Raw genomic sequence first — 21009 nt, forward strand, 5'->3', positions numbered from 1 at the left:
TGAGCTTTTAAGACACTGTAATTACCTACTAGCCTCAAAGATTTTTAGACTGGGAAAGACCAGCGTAGTCACATCACCCCATTTCACAGATGAGAATGAATTAAGACCCAGAGGTTCAAGGATTGTTCTTTCAGGTTACCCAAAAAGCTAGAGAAGTCTCTCAATTGCCACATGTCCTTCATCTTTCTCAATGACTCTTTCCACTTTTCTAAAAAAAACACTTTGTACAAAGCATGGTACATAAGAGGAGCTCCATATATGTCAGTTTCCTTTATTCTTAGACTTACATGTGCTGGGAATAAATAAACAAAAAACCGAAATTTTCAAATCCTGTCATAGAGCTTAAGTTAATCCTATGGTTCTTTAAGATCTCCTTTATAACATCTGTTGTTAGACCATGAAAAGTTGTGCTGGGGAAAACCAAGATATTTCAAATAAGAATTCACACTGAAATATTATTATTGACTTAAAAAATAAATAAAGGGGAGGAGGGGTGGGAGAGAGACAGATAGACAGAAAGGGAAAGAGAAAACGACCCAGAATGTGAATGAGAGATGTCAACCATTCAGGAACTCAGCAGGTTCGTCAAGCTCTAGGTTTCATTTTAGCCCACTTTGCAGAGTTCAACTCTGATCTAACTACTAGCACGATTTTTGGGCGTCTGTTTGCAGATGCAGTAGAGTTATCAATCCGAACAGACACACAATCCGGGTCCAATGTCACTTCTCCTCATTATGTTAATAGTTAATACATGCAAATGAAAACACTCTAGCAATTTGATTTCTTTGAAGATAGTTTGCATATTGTCTTAGCCATAATGACTGTACACTTCTCTCAGCCTCCATTTATGCAAGGGTAGTTTAGTTCATTTTTATCAGCTCAAGTTCATTTTGGCTGCTATTGGAATGTATGTGCATGTTTCTTTTTTACCTTTTGCCTAATTACCATTCAGGTACCATAAGCAGATTTTTCATGCTATTGGTGTTTTTCTTAATTAAGAAACAAATGAATTCTCCCTAGCAAAAAAGATGGAACAACAGAATAAGATGCCAGGGGCTGATGTTCTGTTTCTTAATTGAAGCAGTTCTATTGTTCGGTGTCGGTAGTGAGGGGGCAGAAATGTCATAAGTGTAGAATGTTAATAGTACAAAAATAACATAAAACTACTTTTAAAAATAAAGAAGGGATACAAAAAAATGCTGTAAGAGCCTTGAAAACATAGATTTCTATCCACATATTAATTCTGACAGTAACAGAGTAGCTTAATTTACAAATCCCTCACACTTAGAAAGCCTGAGGTTCTAACCTCAGTCCTGAGAGATATGCCTGCCCTTCTCTGCTTGTCTAGTTAACTGTACCCTACTTATTTGCTCTTCATCAATTAAGGAGACACCCAAGGGAACAATTTCTTTAATTTGTGAATAAACTCTTTCTCTTTTAATTTGCATTCTTTTTTTTTCCTACCCACAGTAAATTTCAATGTCCTACTGACATATTCAGTAAGCATTACTACAACGATAAAATTAAGATGCATGCAAATTCATACACAGTCCTCTTCCATTTTTCCTAGGGTGATGAAAACTTCAAGGAATCAAGATTTTTAGAAGAAAGCTGAGACTTTTACTCACTTCTGTACTGATGACACAATTCTGACTAGTGAATAAAAAATTACACGTTTTTCTCTTTAATAAAAGCTATAGGGTAGATATTCTTTCACTCATGGCTTTATCCCTTTTTCAGATGACTAAAGTCCCACCTTATTATTATTACTTAACTTAAATATTTTTAAAACATGAAAATCCATTATTGCCCTTTACAATAAGCTAAGAAAGATAAAATAAGAAGATTAAATAAGAAACATAAAGTAATACATTTTACCAATAGGGAAAGAACATTATAAAAAAAAAAAAAAGACCCTGGGTATCAATTTCTAAATTAGTGAGTTTCTACTGATATTGATAACATTATAATTGCCATTATTTGGGTGTCTGAGTTATTGTATGGGATATATCTAAGAACCAAACAGAGTAAAGAAATTTTAAGATATATAAATAATATATATGTGAATGAAATATTTCCTTCTGTAGTTGCTTCCTAAGTGGACAAAAGAGATCACAACCTCCGTACTTTGTCATAAATATCTCTTTATATAGGCAAGATGACCCTTTATTTATTAAAACCTAATATTTTATAATAATGTGGAATATCATGAAAAAAATACCTTTAGGTTGCTCTGATAGCATAATTCATGGCTTTTGAAAAGTAAATAAATAATTTTAATTTGAGATGATTTTTAAAACATTCTATCAAAGTAAAGAAAATATTTCATGAAGTCATCCCAATGAATGTCAGAAGGACAATTTGAAGTTCTTTATAGAAAAGAAGATCAATAGAAAGAAAATGTATAGTGCACAAAATTACATACATACACACAAGAAAAGATCATGTGTATAACCATTATAAAATTCATAATCCATATTTTTGTGAAAGTCCTAAGATAAATTTCAAAGAGCTTTACAAACACAAAATCTGAAATCCTATGAAACTGTCAAGGGAGTTCTTAATGTGATTGCTTTTCATTTTACTAATTTTAAACAAAACTGTGAACCATAACCAAAAATACATTTACATGTCTGTTTTCTTTATACTATGATATATTAGAAGAGGTTCTACTTTAGTCTATTTAGTAGAGTCACTTGCATAATAATACAATGTGCCATGATATTCAGTTATTGAGTTGGTTTTGATCAGGCAACCTATGAAATGAGACCTAAAGACAAATCTTTTCTTTTCTCACTTTCTTGAGCTTCTATGAGAGAGAATGGCTGGGAAAACAGAGAAAAGCAAAGAATTTGGAGCTTCAAGATTTACAGATTCTATATACAGGGAAGTAGAGACCAGCATGAATAGAATTTTTTTTAAGACTATTTCCAGAAACCCATGAAATATAATTATGTCTTCAAATTCTTCAAGTAGAGTCTACAAATGTCCATTATCAACCTTAATTCAGTGGCAAAATGTTTAGACAACGTATTTCCCTACCCTCACAGCAGCCTGGAGCTACTGTTTTGCCCCACCCCCACCCCCCAGTCTCTGACTTGCTAGCATGGTGTCCCTGCCAAATTCTTGGCATTGGAAGAGAGAGGGAAGAGGCCATACCATAACGTGTTGATAATGAGGAGATAGAAATAGCAAACCAGCTGGATTGTCCTAATAAAGTATGTCTGGGATTTAGAGACACAACAACTATGTGTTCAGGTCATCCAAATGCATTTTAACCAATTGGTTTCTTCAATGACCTTTTCAGATACTCCACTCAGGATCTTTCTAAATGAAATTTTGTGTATTAACTCCAGAACTGTCTGGAAGGCAAAAAGAGAAAACCTTACCACTCATGTTTTCTAGTAATATTATGATACCCAAGGCACTGCATGTTATTTAATGGAAAATTAGACAAAATGGTCTGTAACAGATTTCATAAATTTTAAAAACATTTACTGGCTTATAGCTATGTATGGGTGATAAATAGATTACATTTTACTATCAATATATTTTATATGGCATTTCCCAGTGAAGCTTGAAATCTTTTCTTCCTTGGGAAGAAAACTTAATAAAACTATTTTAGGGCTGTCAGAGCAAAAAGTTTCAATTACTTAGGATATTCAACAAGATCTCTCTTTTTACTCCAAGCAGGAACATTATTTACAAAAAAGAGAAGACTGCATTTAAATATTCATCTATTAAAGTATGCAAACCAAAGACCTTTAAATTTATATTTTAGATGCCTGGGGATTCTTATTCCTTCCTCTAAGAGAACAATTTATTTTCATGGATTTGACCTCAAAAATGCCAATAATAAAAAAAAATGTTTTACTAGTGTAGGCCTGGTACTGTTCTAAACTCTTTGCATGTATTAATCGATACAATGCTTAACATTAACCCACTGTACCAGTTTCCTTAGTAACCTCTTCTCAACAAATGGAGGAAACTGAGTCACAGGTTAAGTAACTTGCTCAAGGACATGCAACAAGTAGTAGAGCTGTCACTGAAAGCCTGATAGAAGACTCCCAAGTTCTGAATCAATATACCATACCCCTCCCTCTCTAATGAGTGATTGTATACATCAGTCCCCTTCTAAATGCAAAGATGGCTCCATTCAAGTACTACCCCACAGGCAGCCATTGCATTGTCTTGAAGTTGAGAGGTAAATTTACCTACACTCTTATTTTCAAGTAGATTAGCTTGGAAAGTTATTTCTTAGAATATTCAGTCCTATAGGCTAACAGATTACCACAGGGTGGCTGTGGAGAGGTGGCATACCGTATGATCAGGATACACTCCATGTAGTCTTCCACCTGATTCTGAAAATGGATCCTAATAACATAAATAATTCTAAATGATTTCTCACTTTTGAAATCAGTCATTCTAGAAATGTATGATCTTCCGGGCAGAGGTAGTTTTAACCAGATCATCTTCAGTAACTTCTACTGGGCCTTGCTCCGAGTCTATTTTTAGTACCAACCACTAACTTTATCATCATGAAAACCACTTGTGGCTTTTCAACACTTGATGGTTGGGACATCAGCAGGCCACAGGGAAGCAGGGGGCTGGATCCACTTTGGGTCTGTTTTCCTCTGATACTTCTCTAGATCTTTAGGAACAGAATTCTTGATGATAAGAAGCCTCAAGAAGCCAAATCAAAAAAAAAAAAAAAAATTTTTTTTTTTCCAAACAAATTCTCTTACTTACAGAAAGGCATTGCATAAGGCCACTGATTAGATGAATTTATCTCCATTTGACCATGCATCCTGGAAACACCACTGTCCAAACTAAGTATGTAAAATATAAAAATACAATAAAATCTTCAGGGCCGCCCTAGGTTTTTTCAGAACGCTTAAGAAAATGAATGAAACTAACCTTTTGGTCATATGCACTAACAAGGCTGAAAATAGTAGAAGACTAAAGAAACTTAGCAAGATGTATTAACTTTTCTAGGCTCTAGGTCCCTTCAAATAAGAGAAACAAATATTTCTTTTGCATTCAGATTATAATTTCTTGCAACTGTGTATGTTATTTCTAGCCCAACTTCATGCCCACTTCTTTAAAATTATTTGACAAAAATTCAACATTGCTTATTTCCTTTTCCATTCTATCATAATTACCAGAGGAAATTTACGGTGGCATTTATGAATTAAGACCTTCATTTTTTTTTTTCAGGGCATCCTTAAATCCCACTGGAACTTGAAGCTTTAGCCTATACCATGTACTAGATCAGCTCATGCTTTTGTTGTTGCTGCTTCCCGCAAGAATACATGTGATGGCCTGGAAGATTTTCAAGGACACAAAACCTTTAATAAGGTGCAAAAAGGAAGCAATATATGTGGTCCAGAACCAAAATATATCTGCATATAATAATCTGGAGAAAAATAATGGGCATTTTAATATCATTCCAAAGGTAAAACACTAGGTATGGGTTAAAGATGAACAGTGCCAGGCAGAGCAGGACAAAATTTCCGAACTCAGAAAAACAATGTCTTGGGGATAAACTGCTTTTTGTAAAACAGAGCCTATATTAGAACATCAAATTTTAAAGAATGGATCTTTTATCTAAAACCGAAGTATCATACACTATTAATCTGAAGCTAATAACATAGCCATGACCTATGCTGAGAATAGAGAAATACTATACTTTAAAAGGCAATGTATTGAAAATCTTCTTCTCTGTGCTATTTCCTCCTCTAAAGTAAAACAGAGAGCTTAATCTTCACTGGAGTGCCCACTTTTCGTATACTCTCATATTAAGCTTAATAAGGACTAGAGGAAAATTTATCATTATAGCTATTCTCCCTCACAGTAATGTCTGAATTAGACAGATACTGAAACATTTTATCAAATATTTTTATCCATTCCCTATCCTTTCTTCCCAACCCCCAACAGTATTTCTACCCTCCTAATTACACAACTGAAGCAAAGATGAGCAATTTAACACTTAATTATAGTGGCAATACATACTTGACTATTTTCTATCCCTCACCCCCCACCCCCCACAAAAGGATTTATTAGCAGTACTCGTAGTGGCTTTCACTGGTAGTGAAAATAACATACACCTTCCAATGGATGCCTTTTACTTTTGTGTTAATCTTCATTAATGGCCTTAATTTATAATTGGTTAAAATTGTAATTGGTTAAAAAAATTAAAACACTATCAAAAGGCACACAGTGGAAAGGGAATCTATGCCCTACTGCAAACTCCCAGTCCTAATTCCCAAAGAAAAGCATCATTAATAATTTCTTATACATCTTTTCAGATGTTTTTGTGACAAAATATAAATATATATGTATCTATCTATTCATCCTTTCATTTTTAACAAGAAGATACCATACTGATTTTTTAAATGTTTTTTTTTTTTTTTTTTTTTTACTTTATAAGTCTTTGAGATGCTCCCATATCAGCATGGACATATCTGGCCCCATCCTTTGTAACATATAAACTACAATGAGGGTTATACTATAATTTTATTTAACCCATTCCCTATTAGTGGACATTTAAGTAATTTCTAATTTTATGCTGTTACAAACCATGCTGTAACCAGCATATATTTAAGAGTTTCTATGGGATATGTGGAATCACTGGGTCCAAGAGTATATGTGCAATTGTAATTGCTATAAAGTGCCACATTGTCTTTCAAAGATGTTGCAACAATTGGCAATCTGGTAAAAATTATTCTGCCCACTTGCTATTGAACATAAATTTATCCTTCTCGACATTCAGTTATAAAACTAAGCTAATGCATATGAATGAATGGAAAGCTACTACCAAAGACAATCTCATGAGTTAAGCACAAACAGATTCAATTAAAAAGATATTGCTCTGTTCATTTATTTTTGCATGTGTTGTCTCGCCTCAATAAAATATTCATACTAAACTACTGAAATCACTGAGTGATGGTTTTAGCCCTCTGCTGCAATGCTATTATTAAATCTACATCTAAAAGTTAGAGGGGAGCACAGAAGGACTAAAGTTGAATGTGAGATAACAATAATTGTTAAATTTAACAAAATGAAAGGTGACTAAAACCACTGTCAGCTCAAGGGCTTCTTGTCCTCTCCTATTACCAAATGTCAATTAGGTAAGGCCATGTAATTATCAAGCACATTCGAAATACACTAATCAGGCTCTATTTTTCAAAATCTGCAGTGACCATCAATTACCTAAGGGACAAATTCCAGTTCTTTAATATGGCACACAAAACCTTTTAAAAATCTGGTTCCAAGTTAGTTTTGAAGCTGCATTTCTGCCACTCTTTTCCATGTAGACACATCTTGGGCCACAACTCTTCACTGGACCTTGAAAATACCATCTTCTTCAATGCCTCTCTGCTCTTGGCCAACCTGTTGATTTCTGCCAAGATGCAATTCCCCCGCGTCATGACTGGATCTCCTACTCATTCTTCAAGCCCCGGATTACATAAGACCTCAATCTAGAGGCTTATCCAAACTCGCCTGGGCATCTTGGTGCCACAACACCTCATACCTCCATGTATTGTGAATATATCACAGTGTACAGTAACCATGACTTTCTCCTTCATTAGCTAGTGGGCTACCAGAAGGGAGAGACTATAGTTTGTTCACTGTTGTATTCTCCCCTCTCCATGGCTTAGCACAAAACAATAATTGATAATTACTATATATTTGTTAAATGACTGTTAAATGAAAAATAGGAGTTTATTTAAGGCATGTGGGTACTCTTTTTGCTTGAGTAGACAACTGCAATACCAACTTTGTTTAAAGATATACCACGAGAAATTATGTAGATTTTTAAAAATTGTTCATTCATTTATTCAGCCAATATTCTTTGAGTGTTTGCTATGTGCAGGTCCTCTTCTAGCAACTGGAGATATGTAAGTAAACACAACCAGATCCCACAGCTATTGAGCTTAGAATCTAGTGATAAATTATCTAATAAGCAGGTAAACATACCAACAAATGAATAAGAGAATTTCAGATAACTATTAGTGTATGAAAATAAAACAGGGGAATGGGTTAGAGAGCAAACTGAGGCATGGAGGTGCCAGAAAACTCTACATAAGGGGTTAAGGCAGATCTTCCTGAGGAGTTGACATGTGAAGTGAAAAGTGCTAAGAAGGAGCCAGCAATATAAAAATCTAGGGAAGGGGCGCCTGAGTGGCTCAGGTCATAATCCTGGGATCCTGGGATCGAGCCTCACATCAGGCTCCCTGCTCAGCGGAGAACCTGCTTCTCCCTCTCCCACTCCCCCTGCTTGTGTTCCCTCTCTCTCTGTCTGTCAAATAAATAAAATCTTTTAAAAAAAAAATCCAAGGAAATAACACTGCAGGTAGAAAAGCAGCTTGGCACGTTCAAGGAAGAGAAGGAAGACCGGTAAAAATGGAATGTGGTGAATACAGGTACTTTACGGGGCCGGCCAGGACAGGGATTAGGAAGGGAATTGGCACATGATGATGGTATATTTGGTGATCAGATGAGACAGGAAGGCGAGGAACAGATCAGGGAAGATGTGGGAGGTCATATAAAAAGTTCAGGAATTAATTGCAAAGGACATCCACTGGAGGAGGATTTAGAGCAGCAAGGTGAGAGATTTGATTTTATATTTTTGAAGAAAATCATTTGACAAATAAAAATGAAACAACTCTTATTTATATGGTTACATTTTAAAATGTAACAAGTAATCATTTGACACACATATAGAAATTCTCTAGAGTGGTCTCAAAGTTTTGATGAGCCCCTCAAAAGTGAAGCCCTTTGACTATTTCATGAAAACCGCTTCCCAGAAAAATTCTTTAATACCCTAATTTTGCATAAAATGTCTGGATATTCACAAACTCCTCAAAGCCTATGGATCCTAGGTTTGAAAGCCTTACATCAATATGTAATAATTAATTTTTCTTTCTCAGGGTAAGAAGAACAATATGCAGCTAACATCTATTTCACCTCTTGTAATACCTAAGAGATTATTTCTCAATATAAAGAACACTGATACTAACCAGTTTCGAGAAAACAAATCCCCAAAGATCTTCCTCAGTAACATCCTCTACCTAAAACCTTATTGTTCTTCTTGCTTGGGAACAAAAACTTCCAAACCAAGAGTGAAAAAACATCAAAGTGAATGTCAGACTAATCAGTCTAGCCCCTGCATCTTCAAACTCCTACTCTTCCTTAAATGAGATTCCCGAAGCTATGTAGAAAGAAATTTCGGTCTAGCTGACCAAATAGCTGATTGTTACTTTCCATTTATAAGGACTGCTGATATTAATTATTTTTATGACCCGACATTTTTTTCATTTGTCAACTCCAATTTTCCTCAATGTATAATTAGATATTTTTCAAATGCAGCTTATGCCTAGGCAAAAGGAAGTGTGCAATTCAAAGCCACATGGAATAACAGAAAGAAACAAAAATGCTGAAGGAATAAAGGTGTTGAGAAGGAAGTTTTAGGTAAACTATGATATTGCGTGTGTGGGTGTGTGTGTAGAAAAGCAAGTTAATAAACTTTAGAGAGCTGTTCATGGATACTCTACTCTAAAAACCCTACATAGTATCAAAGCAATTTGCATTGGACAACAGTTACACCGCCTTAAAATCAAAGATTATTGAAGTGAATAACTCAAAAACTGTATCAGAGACTTACACAGCAATTATACAAGAAAAATCCACTGGTGTTCTCTTTTCCCCGATGTAACAAGTGTTGACCATTACTAGCTGCCACCAGTAAATAGTACTGCTAGGCTCCTACCCGTGACGTGGCCATCAGAACAGGGTCGCTACACGTGTGCTGCTTCTGCCTGAAACATCTTTCTACAGAAGTCTTTGTAAGTATACCTATAATGATTCTTCAGTGTTCCTAGGTCAGATAGATAGAAAGACAAACAGACAGACAGATAGATAGATGATAGATAGATAGATAGATAGATATTCATTCCCTATGAATGTGTGTAGACGAGACCAAGTCATTTTCTTACAGCACCTTTCTTGGAAGTATTACCAATCACTGCTGACATGGCCATCAGCCCCCCTTTCCCGGTCACTTACTGTGAGTACCACTTCAGGTTTGGGCGCAAGTGCTTCATACAGTCTTCCACTTATACTATCAGCAATACAGCACCTTGCAGAATTCATCTTGCTGATATTAAGCCTACAGTATTAGCTGAGACCCAACTGTCCTTTGGAGATCTGACCCTTAAAACTCAAGAGAAAAGTGATACATCCTAAAGGATTTCTGGGGAGTATCAAACTGTCCTAAATCTAAATTCAAATCCAAGCTGTCCAAATTCCAACCCTATAACAGTTGTACTAATTTTCATGGCCAAAACTGGAAAATGTTTTACTCTAAAACTACCTACTCTAAATTCCTTCCTTCTTTTCTTTTTTCTTCTTTCATTTTCTTTCTTTCTTTCTTTCTTTCTTTCTTTCTTTCTTTCTTTCTTTCTTTCTTTCTCTTTCTTTCTTTCTTCCTTTCTTCCTTCTTTCCTTTCTTTCCATACCTTCTTCCCTTCCTTCTTTCATCTAAGAATATTTATCCTAATTATTAATTATGCTCTAACTCAAAAGTGATCTATAATTTTGTTCTGTGCTAGCATATAAACTAGCTAGCATATATTTTTAAGGCGATTTTAATATGCATCAAGAATTTGGGGTTGTCCATGATTCAAATACACAGACACATCCTAAAAATCCCCTCACCAGCAAGATTAGACTTCAGCAGATTATAGCACAATCAGGCACTTACCATGGACCTATATAAAATATAAAGTTCTCCCAATGTGCCAGCCAAGGTTTCCCAAACTCTGACATGTCTAAACTGTGTCCTAGAATATTTTTTCACCTAAGCTTCTCATAATCTAGAACACCAAAACACTTGGAATTGATAACTCCAGCTTAATTTACATTGTAATTTTCCCCTCAGGAAACCTATGTTCCTCCATAAACATTATTTTTAAAATATTAAGCTTGGCCATTTATGTGTTATGATTATTTTTATAACAGTTTACCTTATATGATTATAATATTAAATATGCACAAGTCATTCTATATTGCAAACTAGCATATAAAATATGACAATTATTAAATAAGCATATGCTCTTGCCCTTTATGACATAAATAATGTAAGAACATTAAATTAAACAAAACAGGAAGGTAGTCACACATTTCTGTTTGTAGATTGAATCTTCATGCCTTTAAGTGACTATCAAATGTTAGGGCCTGGACCTAAAAAAGAAAGAATGAAATATTAATAACGTCCCACCTGGTGGGAGCTTGGCATTACTTGACACTACACAGAAACCGACCTTTTTGTCCTTCAGGCTTGCCTACCAGGCCCCATCTTCTATCGCAAAAGCCAAATCATCTGATCCCAAACTAACTGTCAACTGCCTGTGATGGTGGGGAAGCCAGACATCAATCAATCAGGTTTTATCAGACGCGCTCTTCGTTTCTCTGTTGTGCTCATCTTATCATCTGACCCAGTTGTAGCCCTGACTTCAGAAGCTTAAGCAACTTGATGACAAAATATGCGCCTGTTTGTCCAAGATGCACACTGTTAAGAAGTGGGGTGATATTTTTAGCAGCTACCTAATATATTTGCAAATGAACTCTTGCATATTTCAGATTTACACACGACCCATCTTGGTCCGTTTCCCCTGGACACTGAGTCTGTTCCTGGCTGTGGGAGGCCCAATATTTCCAAAATACGCAAGAGTCCTTAGGTACAAGTCAAATGTCATTGGAAAATGTGGTCATTTTTATGACAAGGAGGCAGAAAGGCTATCAAAAGGAGGATTTCAGGATGTTACTTCAAGAAGAGAAAGAAGACCTAATTGATAAATGTGCACAATATAAATTCAGACACTTTTATCCCAAATAAAAATAACTCGGAAAATTAAAAGCCTTTTTATCTATTTGTATTGACCGGAGTCTCAAAGGAAAAAAAAAAAAATGTTTAAATCTTCAGTGCTGTTGCCAAATCCACGTGAGCTGGCCCCCACTGCTCTAAGGACATGCTACAGAATATATTCCTATACATAAAGTAGTTAGGGAAGGAAACAATGGTGACATAAGTTACAAATTTGAAATTTTAAAATTCTAAGTATCTGTTACACAATTTTTGCACAAATCTGAGAACAGCAAATTATACAGGTATTTTGCAGATATAAATAATCTATGCTAGCATAAGCAACTGTCTATTTGCATCACTCTGTCTTCTTTATTCTTCAAGGAGCAATTACATTTTCAGATTTTCCCTAAAATCAAAACAACTTCGATAATAAATATAAGATTTTCATTAACAGGCAATGTGATCGATATGCCACCCATCTCTCAAAAACTTCACTTAACTATATTTTAAAAGGCTTTTAAAAGCAGCATAAAATTTATCCACAGACTTTATCCACATAAATACATACCTTGACATTGGCTATAAAAACCACAAAGTATTACAGTGATATATTTTGACATGGATGAGAATACACACCATGAAAATAATTTGTACATAATGAGAAACACATCATTCCCAAAGATTCCCACTGAATTCACAGAGGTTTATAAAAAAAAAAAAAAAAAAAAAACAAATGCCTTTGAACTTCGCAGCACACACAGTAAGCAAGAAGGCTTACCAGTATATGGCATTTTATGTTTTGGAGGCACTAGATATGGGAATTAAACAAGCTTCTGCTTGTGATATGAAAAAAAAATTTCCTTTTACATAGCTATTGTAGGACATAAAACAATACATTTAAAAAATTTCTTGAATACCAAATATACTAAAGTTAATCTGTGGCACAAATTTTTATCACTGAATTATGAATAATCCGATCTTGTAACTGAATTGTCTGAAAATCTTTAAAATTACTCTTCCAAAATGAGATAATCTAAATGTAGTAAAAGCAAGAGGGAAATGGACAACATTGAGTGTATTTATTATTTACTATTATTTATTATTTTCATTATTTTAAAAACTACTTAATAGTATATGATATTTAGCTACAAAAGCATAAACTTAGAGGAATCTGGCCCTCAGTTGGACTGGAAGACTTGTCAATTCACTATTTTTAATCTTCTAATCCCCAGTTTATTACAGGCTCACAACAACTTCAGAATATACCAGAGTAAAGCAAATTCAAGTCTTTCTTAAAGGGTACACCACCATCTTTATATTGCAAAGGAACGTATAACAAGAAAATTAAAAGTTAAAAGTTCTAGGTTAATAGTCAATGAAGGACAAATATTTGCTTATAACCCTAAATTTTGTAACTAATTCTTCAATTGGTTAAACAGTTTGCAAATCTTGTACTCAGTAAGAGAATTTTAGAGATTATGGCTGAAAAATCTATGTCAAGTAACTCACACTTATAAGACATTTTTCATAGGCAATATTATATAGCTGTCAACTGGTTGAAAATTCTTTTATTGTCTCAATAAGAGATGCTTGCCAAAGTTTTCTAAATGAAGATTAGAATAACTTACATCTTCAAAAGAATTTCTCTTAAGAAGGAAATCAACTGAAAAATAACATTAAATATATCTTCAATTAAATGCTCACTGAAAGATAATTTTTAGATGTATTTTAAAATTTAAGCAAAAATTTTAAAAAATTTTTAATAGCCTACACAAAAGCTAGGTGTTCTAACTTTCAGGTATGCTACCAAAATTACATATATTTGTGATAGCCTATATATAAACTATTATATCATACATATCTTTGTGATAGTGGTCTCTAATAAATCTGGCATTACCATAAACCAAATAATATACAAGAAATCATCGGAATAACACCATTCAACAACTTCTAGCAATTCAAAGGGGAGTACTTTCACAAATAAATAAAACGAAGCAGTCAATGGCAGATGCCCAGATGAAATGTTCTATTTAATATTAAATATTATACTAGTGCTTCTAATGAACCTACTCCTTGGTCTACATCTGTGGGAGTATTACCACAAATATTAACTGGTAATTGGCACTGCCTTGCAGAGTATACAAAGAGTTGAATTCTGGCTATTCTATGCACAATGCCTGGAATGAATAAGCAATTATATGGCACCAGGCACTCGACACTCATTTTTAAAGCCTCCAAAATCATGAGAGATACATACGGTTTCCCCATACACAAACATATTTGTTTATTCAGTGCCTAGAAGTTTATTTAGTGCCTACTCTAGAGTATTTCAGGCACTATTTCTAAATCTAATTTTGTTCTTTAATTATAATTTTTAAGAAAAATGAGATGAATTTCCAAGGACGTGATTTAGGGGGAAAATGCTCATTTTCAGTGGTCACCGTATCTTAATAATATCAACAAAATAGCATGTATTTTGTTTCCTGACTTTAGCAACTTATGATCTTTTATTATCTTTGCAAACATTCTTCAAAGGCATCTATCCTTTCAGCTTACTGTTTTAGGATTTCCCTTATTAACAATGAATATTTAATATTAAAATATTCCCAGATGAATTTCTTTCTTGGACCTGAAAATCCATAGCAAAACTCTTGGTTTCAGACAGGGGACTGGTTATCTCACAAGACAAAACTGGCCCTCAAAAGCACTTTTTTAAAGTAGTGGATATGATAGTAATGGACCAGGAAAGAAGGGATGGAAGAGAAAAAAATAACAGGCTCTTCTTTTAACATCTGAAATCCTGACCAAAACCAATCGATCTAGTAATTATCATATATTCATTTTTTAGAAGTATTTGTCAAAGCACAAATTACGAAGCCTTTAAATAATCCTGACTAGACAATTCTTCTCTACCTTTTTGTCATCTCAAACAGATAGTCTGAGAGTAATGATATGACACCCTCTCCGACAAGCCTCTCGGCATTAATATTTAAATCTTACCTATCCCTTGTGATTGGAATTCAGCCTCTATTCGCAAACAAAAACTAAATCAATGTTCTTAGAGTTCAAACTAGATCCCTAAACAGTTTGCCACTCTCTATGCACAGATAAGATAAACTTTCTTTGACCCAAGAGATGAAGTTGCCATGACGATCAGAGAGTCCACTTTCTATATTGATATTTTGCTGATGTAACAACAAATAGAACCAGATCCTAGGGCCGATAATGGTGATTAATTAATACTAATATTGATCCCTACAAGCAAGAGACAAGGCTATTAACTTGAAGCCTGAAAAGTCAATTGTTACCTGTGGCAGAGATACTAGGAGCTGATTTGGAAGCATAATAAACAAATGTGCTATCTTTATGCTAATACCTTTAAAGAGATAGTTCTTTCTAGAATGCCAAATATTGCCATGTCTGAGCTTATTAATTTAATTGCATTTCAGCTTTTAAAAATATAACCTTATTGAATGATAACACATACTTACCCTTTTATCTATGGCAGAAACACATTCTCTGGTGACTGAAGTAACGGACTTTTGCTGGTATTCGTTTGGTGAGGGAATGAACTGATAATTTTACCCAGTGGCAGCTGTTGAATTAGACAGGGTTTCAAAAATACCTACAGTGTTCTGAAATGTCCTGCTAGCCCTGTGGAACTAGGAAAGTAAGAAAACCCTAAGGGATCATGATTTGGAAGATAAGGGCTCCAAAGTTACCATATACACTCCCACGTTTTATTGGAAAAAAGATTGCATTAAAAAAGTATTCCTGAAAAGTATGTTTTATTCCCAGATAAACCTAATCTTAGATACTTCACACAATTTAGCCAAAAACCAAAAAACTTCCTCTAGATGGTATCACTTTACTTAAAACTTGAATATACATTGCATTATTTTGCAGGAAAGTTCATTTGGGAAGGTGTTTTCTTGAAATGTAAAAATAAAGAATGGAGAAATGAGTAAAATCAGTTTATTTATTTTATATGCCTTTTCAGCAAAAGTTACATATTGAAAAGCGGGTAAGTGATTAAAATGCAAATGATAGGTCCACTCTTGATTTGCCTTAGCTATGTGGGAAGGCAAAAATATCCATACTAGAAATCCATACATCTAGTCCCGTATATCCCATTTTATCAAACATACTACCTTAATCTTATTCTCTCAAAACTTTTTCCAGTGATAATAACTAATAGCAAAATGGGCTAATCAGTGTGTCATTTCTTTGTTTTTGTCATGTGATGGAAGAGCTCATTAGTCCTAAAATAATCCTCACACAGCAGAAATAACACAGATGAGAAGCTTTGAATAGCTCATGACCAGAAGTGAGTTACCTTAACTGTAGCACGAAGTTAACTTAATTTACACTACTGTATATAGGCAAAACATAAATACAGATATAGGCTAGACAATTGCTATAATTGAAGAATATCTTCATTTATGCCCACAATTAACCCAAAACAAATCAATGTATAAATCTTTGCCTTAACCCTTAAATACAGAATAAAATTTTAAATTAGCATAATGTAGAAATCAGAGGCAAATCATCCAATTGCATTGTTTTCTTTCACAATTTAATAGCACCAACTTAAATAATTATTGACAAAAGTCACACCATATTTTCTACGTCTATATTTAATTACAATTACTGGTAACCTTGTGATGTCTACAATGAACACTGTTCTCTTATGTGAAATTCAAAGCGATGCCACACTCCTTGTAACTGAGCCGATACAATTATATTACTATTAAGGTCTCTAATTATAATTAACAGAAAAATTCAAAGTTGTTTGTTTAAAAAATATTGTGATATATATTAAGCCTCTTAGTTTTACTTACCCCATAATTTTACAAAAAAAGCCACTTTAGAAAGTTACCAGAAGTGGAAAATACAAGAGCTACTCTTTTAATTCCAAGTCGTATCACCAAGTTTTAAAAACTCTTTCACAGCAACTATGGATAAAAATGCTACTGCATTTATGTTTGCATTGTTGACTCCACTGAACTTAAAAAAAAAAAGTGACTTCATGATTAATGATCTTTTAGAGGTAAACTTTCTTATATTCTCTTTAACACCTAAAAAACCAGGATTAGTATATTAGCCATTTAAAATTTGCCTATTTAAAAAATTCTACTAACGACTCTTACATTTATTAAGAAAAATTCTATGCAGTGATATATTTCGAATTTGTAAATAAAGAAATTAATTTTGTTACCTTTCAAATAAGGGTACCAATCTATGTTATCAATAAAACAAGTATTACACAGTATACATTTTTCTTTTCTTTATGGCCAGTGTAAAAGTAGGTTTTCCGAAATGTTACTCAGCCAAAGATGCAGAAAATAAAATCTCTAACATGAGACATATCACAAACCAAAGGGAAAGGCTTATTTTTTAATGTCATCTTTAATTATCCTTAAAATTCACAAGAAATAAGTGATTTGTTTCAAGGCAAAACCCTGTCTTAATATTTGGCAGGTGAAAAGCAAGACATCCTGAGTATGGGTGATCAATGTACTTCAAACGTACATAGCAATCCCAGACGCCTTTTTAAAAATAATATGAAGAAGAATATAGTAGATAATTAACCCAAAAATTACGTATTGAACATTAACACAGGTAACCCTAAAATAAAAAACTCTCTACTAAAACAATGAAAAATAACCACAGCCACTTCTTCGCATAACGTAATTTTAAGGTTGTAAAGATGATCCACTTACAGATTTTCACATTGGCAAATATCAAATAACAAATTTAATATGCAACACTCTCATTTTAAGACAATAATCATTTTATAAATAAAACACATAATACTACCTACTCTAAAAAAATAGCATAAAATATTAAAATGCCAGTGTGCAAGGTAGGGACTCGTACGGCCTGAAATTATTAGATCATCTCAAATAACAGAAAGGTAATTTATTCAATATGAACGGATTCCAACTTCTGCAAAAGCCCCTCTATGGAACTGCTAACAAGATTATTCTTCGCATGGACCATTTTACTTTCAAAGTACATATTAATTCCCAATATTACTTCACTTTTCAAAAAAAAAAATTCTGCCTCTTAATTCAGACTTTCTTTTTCCTTCACCACAAATTATTTGGCACATGATCTACGCAGCAGTTACGTCCTACATGTTTGAAAACACCAAGCAATGTAAAAGTTGAAGGAAACTGTACTTCAGTGGTATAAAGAAGAGTGCCTTTTCTTCATCTTGTATGAAAATAAAACATTTGAGTTCTTCCCTCCCTTTTCAACCTCCACATTCACTACTAGGTAGCATTTGCCCCCCCCCAAAAAAAATCTTTTCCTGAACCCACAGCCAATACACTTAAGTGTGACTGAAGTTGGGGACACACAGGGCAGAAAACACATTACTAGAGACAACAGCTCGAGGAAGAAAATAACAGTAAAACTGCACACACAACACGTTTACTAATCATAAAGAGATGCATTGGTAAAAGAAAAAAAAATCATCATTTCTGTCATAAATTTTGCAGTGCAGCCCCAGAATGGAGAACAATCTGGGCAATTTATTGGCATATTGGCAGGAGGTGATAAGGCTAAAAACAACAACAGCAAGCAGCTGTGTGAGGAGATGGGCTGATAGCATGATATGGCTCCCACACCAAACACCTCCCGTCCTATCAGGGCTTTTTATCAAACCAGGATTACAATAATAGCTCAGGAGAGAAAGCTTCTGAGGGGAGGGCAGAAAATATAGTCTTGAAATAGGAAAAAAAATCTGAATTTTGGGACAAAACATGGGGGCAAAATACATAATTTATCACTGTATTATCAGGAAATCCAGGCAGTCTAATCAAGGAGCACTGAGTGACTATTTTTTGCCTTATCATCCAAAGTGGTGGAAACGGAGAAGGAATTATCAGGCTTCTGCAGATTGCTGGGCTGGAATTTTAATGGTAATAATCGGGTTTCTGATGGTATATCTTCTCCGCTTATCTTTCCCATTATCTCCTCTTATCTGGCCAGTCATCATAGCAAATTAATGGTGCTCTTTCAGCGTCGCCTTTTTATCGCTGCCCGGAGAGCACCCAAGGGGAAAGAATAAGCAAAATATTAAAATACTGCATAAATCACAATTTTAGATAGCAGAGAACTGTACGCAGTAAAAGAAAAAAAAAAACTGTGCCCAACAACCTTTTTGTCCTTTAAATTGACTGTCTTCAGAGTTTCTGGTATAAGCTGACTTTTGCTTGTCATAGTTGCTCTAAATTGGGTAAGCTTTATCAGCAGTGCCAAAGCTTTATTTTCAAATTCTGGACGCCTCCAAGTTTAATATACAGTTTCATTAGTTGCATGGAATGCTATTGTTTCTAAAAGCATTTCTTTCTGATTTTTTTCCAAACTTATATTTGACCCACAATATCAAAAGCAGCAGTGTTATTTGTAATAATAATAATAATAATGCTACACTTGTTATATACTACTAAAATTGGAGGGAAAGACCTACCATACTAATGACTTCGAGTATCAAGACAAACTTCATCCGCAAAACTGCCCCTTGTGCCTGGACAGGCAAAAGGCGACAAATGTCGATAGGCTGCAACCAAAATGACTTTACAGCTGGTCAAACCATATTTAAATATTCCACTCCTCCCCCCCAAAAAAAATTCCAGCTATTAGATAGCACTGCTCTAATATAACAATTCAAAGACGTTTTTCATTCTCCTTAACAGTCCAAGCGGAGAAGCGTGTCCACATTTGCATAGATTATCACTGTGACCCCAAATTGAATCCAATAAAAGTCTAAAATGCATGTATATTAATAATACATATGTTTGCATATATCAGTAGGCAATGATCACTGTGAACAAATATATAAATATAATATCTGTTCACTTTCAAATGAGAGAACTTTCAAGTATTTTTGATAGTTAATAAATCACAGCATTCAAATAAGCCACTAAAATGTTTTATGACCTATAACACAAGTGTAGCATCAGCAATTAGTTCCAACGCTTTAATCTTCAGTTATATGAGGTGGACATAGAAGGATAGAAAAAAAAAAATTTAATGTAGCTAATTGAGAAGATAACAAAGTATTCCCAAGTAGAATCAGATGGTCTTTGTGCCATACAATCAATTAATATTAATTATTTATTAACAATCTAGACGACAGCCATGAACTAAAAAGCATTTACATTTAATGTTTATAATCGTATCTTATAATATGCACAGTTTTGTACTATAAAATGCAACATTTATATAGAGGGACCCGATAAATAGTACTAGAAAGTAAAAGGCAATTAGTTAAAACCATGGATAATCACTCTGAAAAAGTGAAAGTCTTCAACAACGGTATCTCTGCTTGATTAAAACTGCTTTGAGCTATAAGTTAAGTTCAGTCCCTGCTTTAACCCAAGTTGCATAAAAAAGGAACTGAAGTAAAGAAGAAAGCCACTGAATAAAAGCCACAGAGTCATGTCTGAAAGGCAAGGTTTGTACATGTATATAACGATCGAAATACTTAACTGTAGCCAACTGCTTGCAGCCTGGACCCCATTTCACGCTGAATAAGCTGATTGATAAGATTTATTTTTAAACTACACCAAACAGAATTTTCAACATTTGGGGGTGGGGTGAGCGTGGTTAATAATTAAGGGGGAGGGGATACTATTAAAGCCTTACCCTAAAATTACACTATAATCAGTTTGAAACTAGTTGCCAGACTTTAAACAACACGAAGAAATGGACACACCACAAGCCTAGCAAAAAATAAAAAAATAAACTAATAAGGCTGTGTCTCCTTTTCGGCCAAAGCGTTGAAGACGTGTCGCAGGGCGACAAAACACCATTGGAGGAATTCTCCCCAAGACAAGAAAAGTTGCCCGAGTTGAGTTCTGCCAGCGTGTGTGTTTCGGGCAGGTACCTCCGACCCCGCGGCGTCCTCCAAGCGCCACCCCGGCCCTCGGGCGCTGGGGGGCTCCGGGTCACGCTCTCTGCGGCGCACAGGCTGCCTTGAACTCACAGCTTCCGCGGTGGGAAGTGACGGGCGGCCCCTCCCAGCGAGGACTCCGCGCGCCTCCGGGGCGGGAGGTAAACCGAATCCCGGCTCGGCTGAGCGTCCCGGCCACGCGAACCGGACGGGCCCGGCGCCCCCGGCCCAGCCC

At 34.8% G+C, this 21009-nt stretch overlaps 1 protein-coding gene and 1 long non-coding RNA gene across 4 annotated transcripts in view; both read right to left on the reverse strand.

Annotated features, from left to right (window-relative positions):
* ZFPM2 (zinc finger protein, FOG family member 2) overlaps nucleotides 1-21009 on the reverse strand; it is a 449708-nt gene that overhangs the window by 427176 nt on the left and 1523 nt on the right. The gene's annotated exons all lie outside the window — the stretch shown is intronic.
* On the reverse strand, nucleotides 15831-19430 carry LOC144381828 (uncharacterized). Its single transcript, XR_013447750.1, has 2 exons — nucleotides 19350-19430; nucleotides 15831-18915 (listed from the first exon to the last, which is right to left on the reverse strand). It is a non-coding gene; the product is annotated as an uncharacterized LOC144381828 (long non-coding RNA).

This window comes from Halichoerus grypus, chromosome 5 (genome assembly GCF_964656455.1).
Source record: "Halichoerus grypus chromosome 5, mHalGry1.hap1.1, whole genome shotgun sequence".
Classification (NCBI taxonomy): domain Eukaryota; kingdom Metazoa; phylum Chordata; class Mammalia; order Carnivora; family Phocidae; genus Halichoerus; species Halichoerus grypus.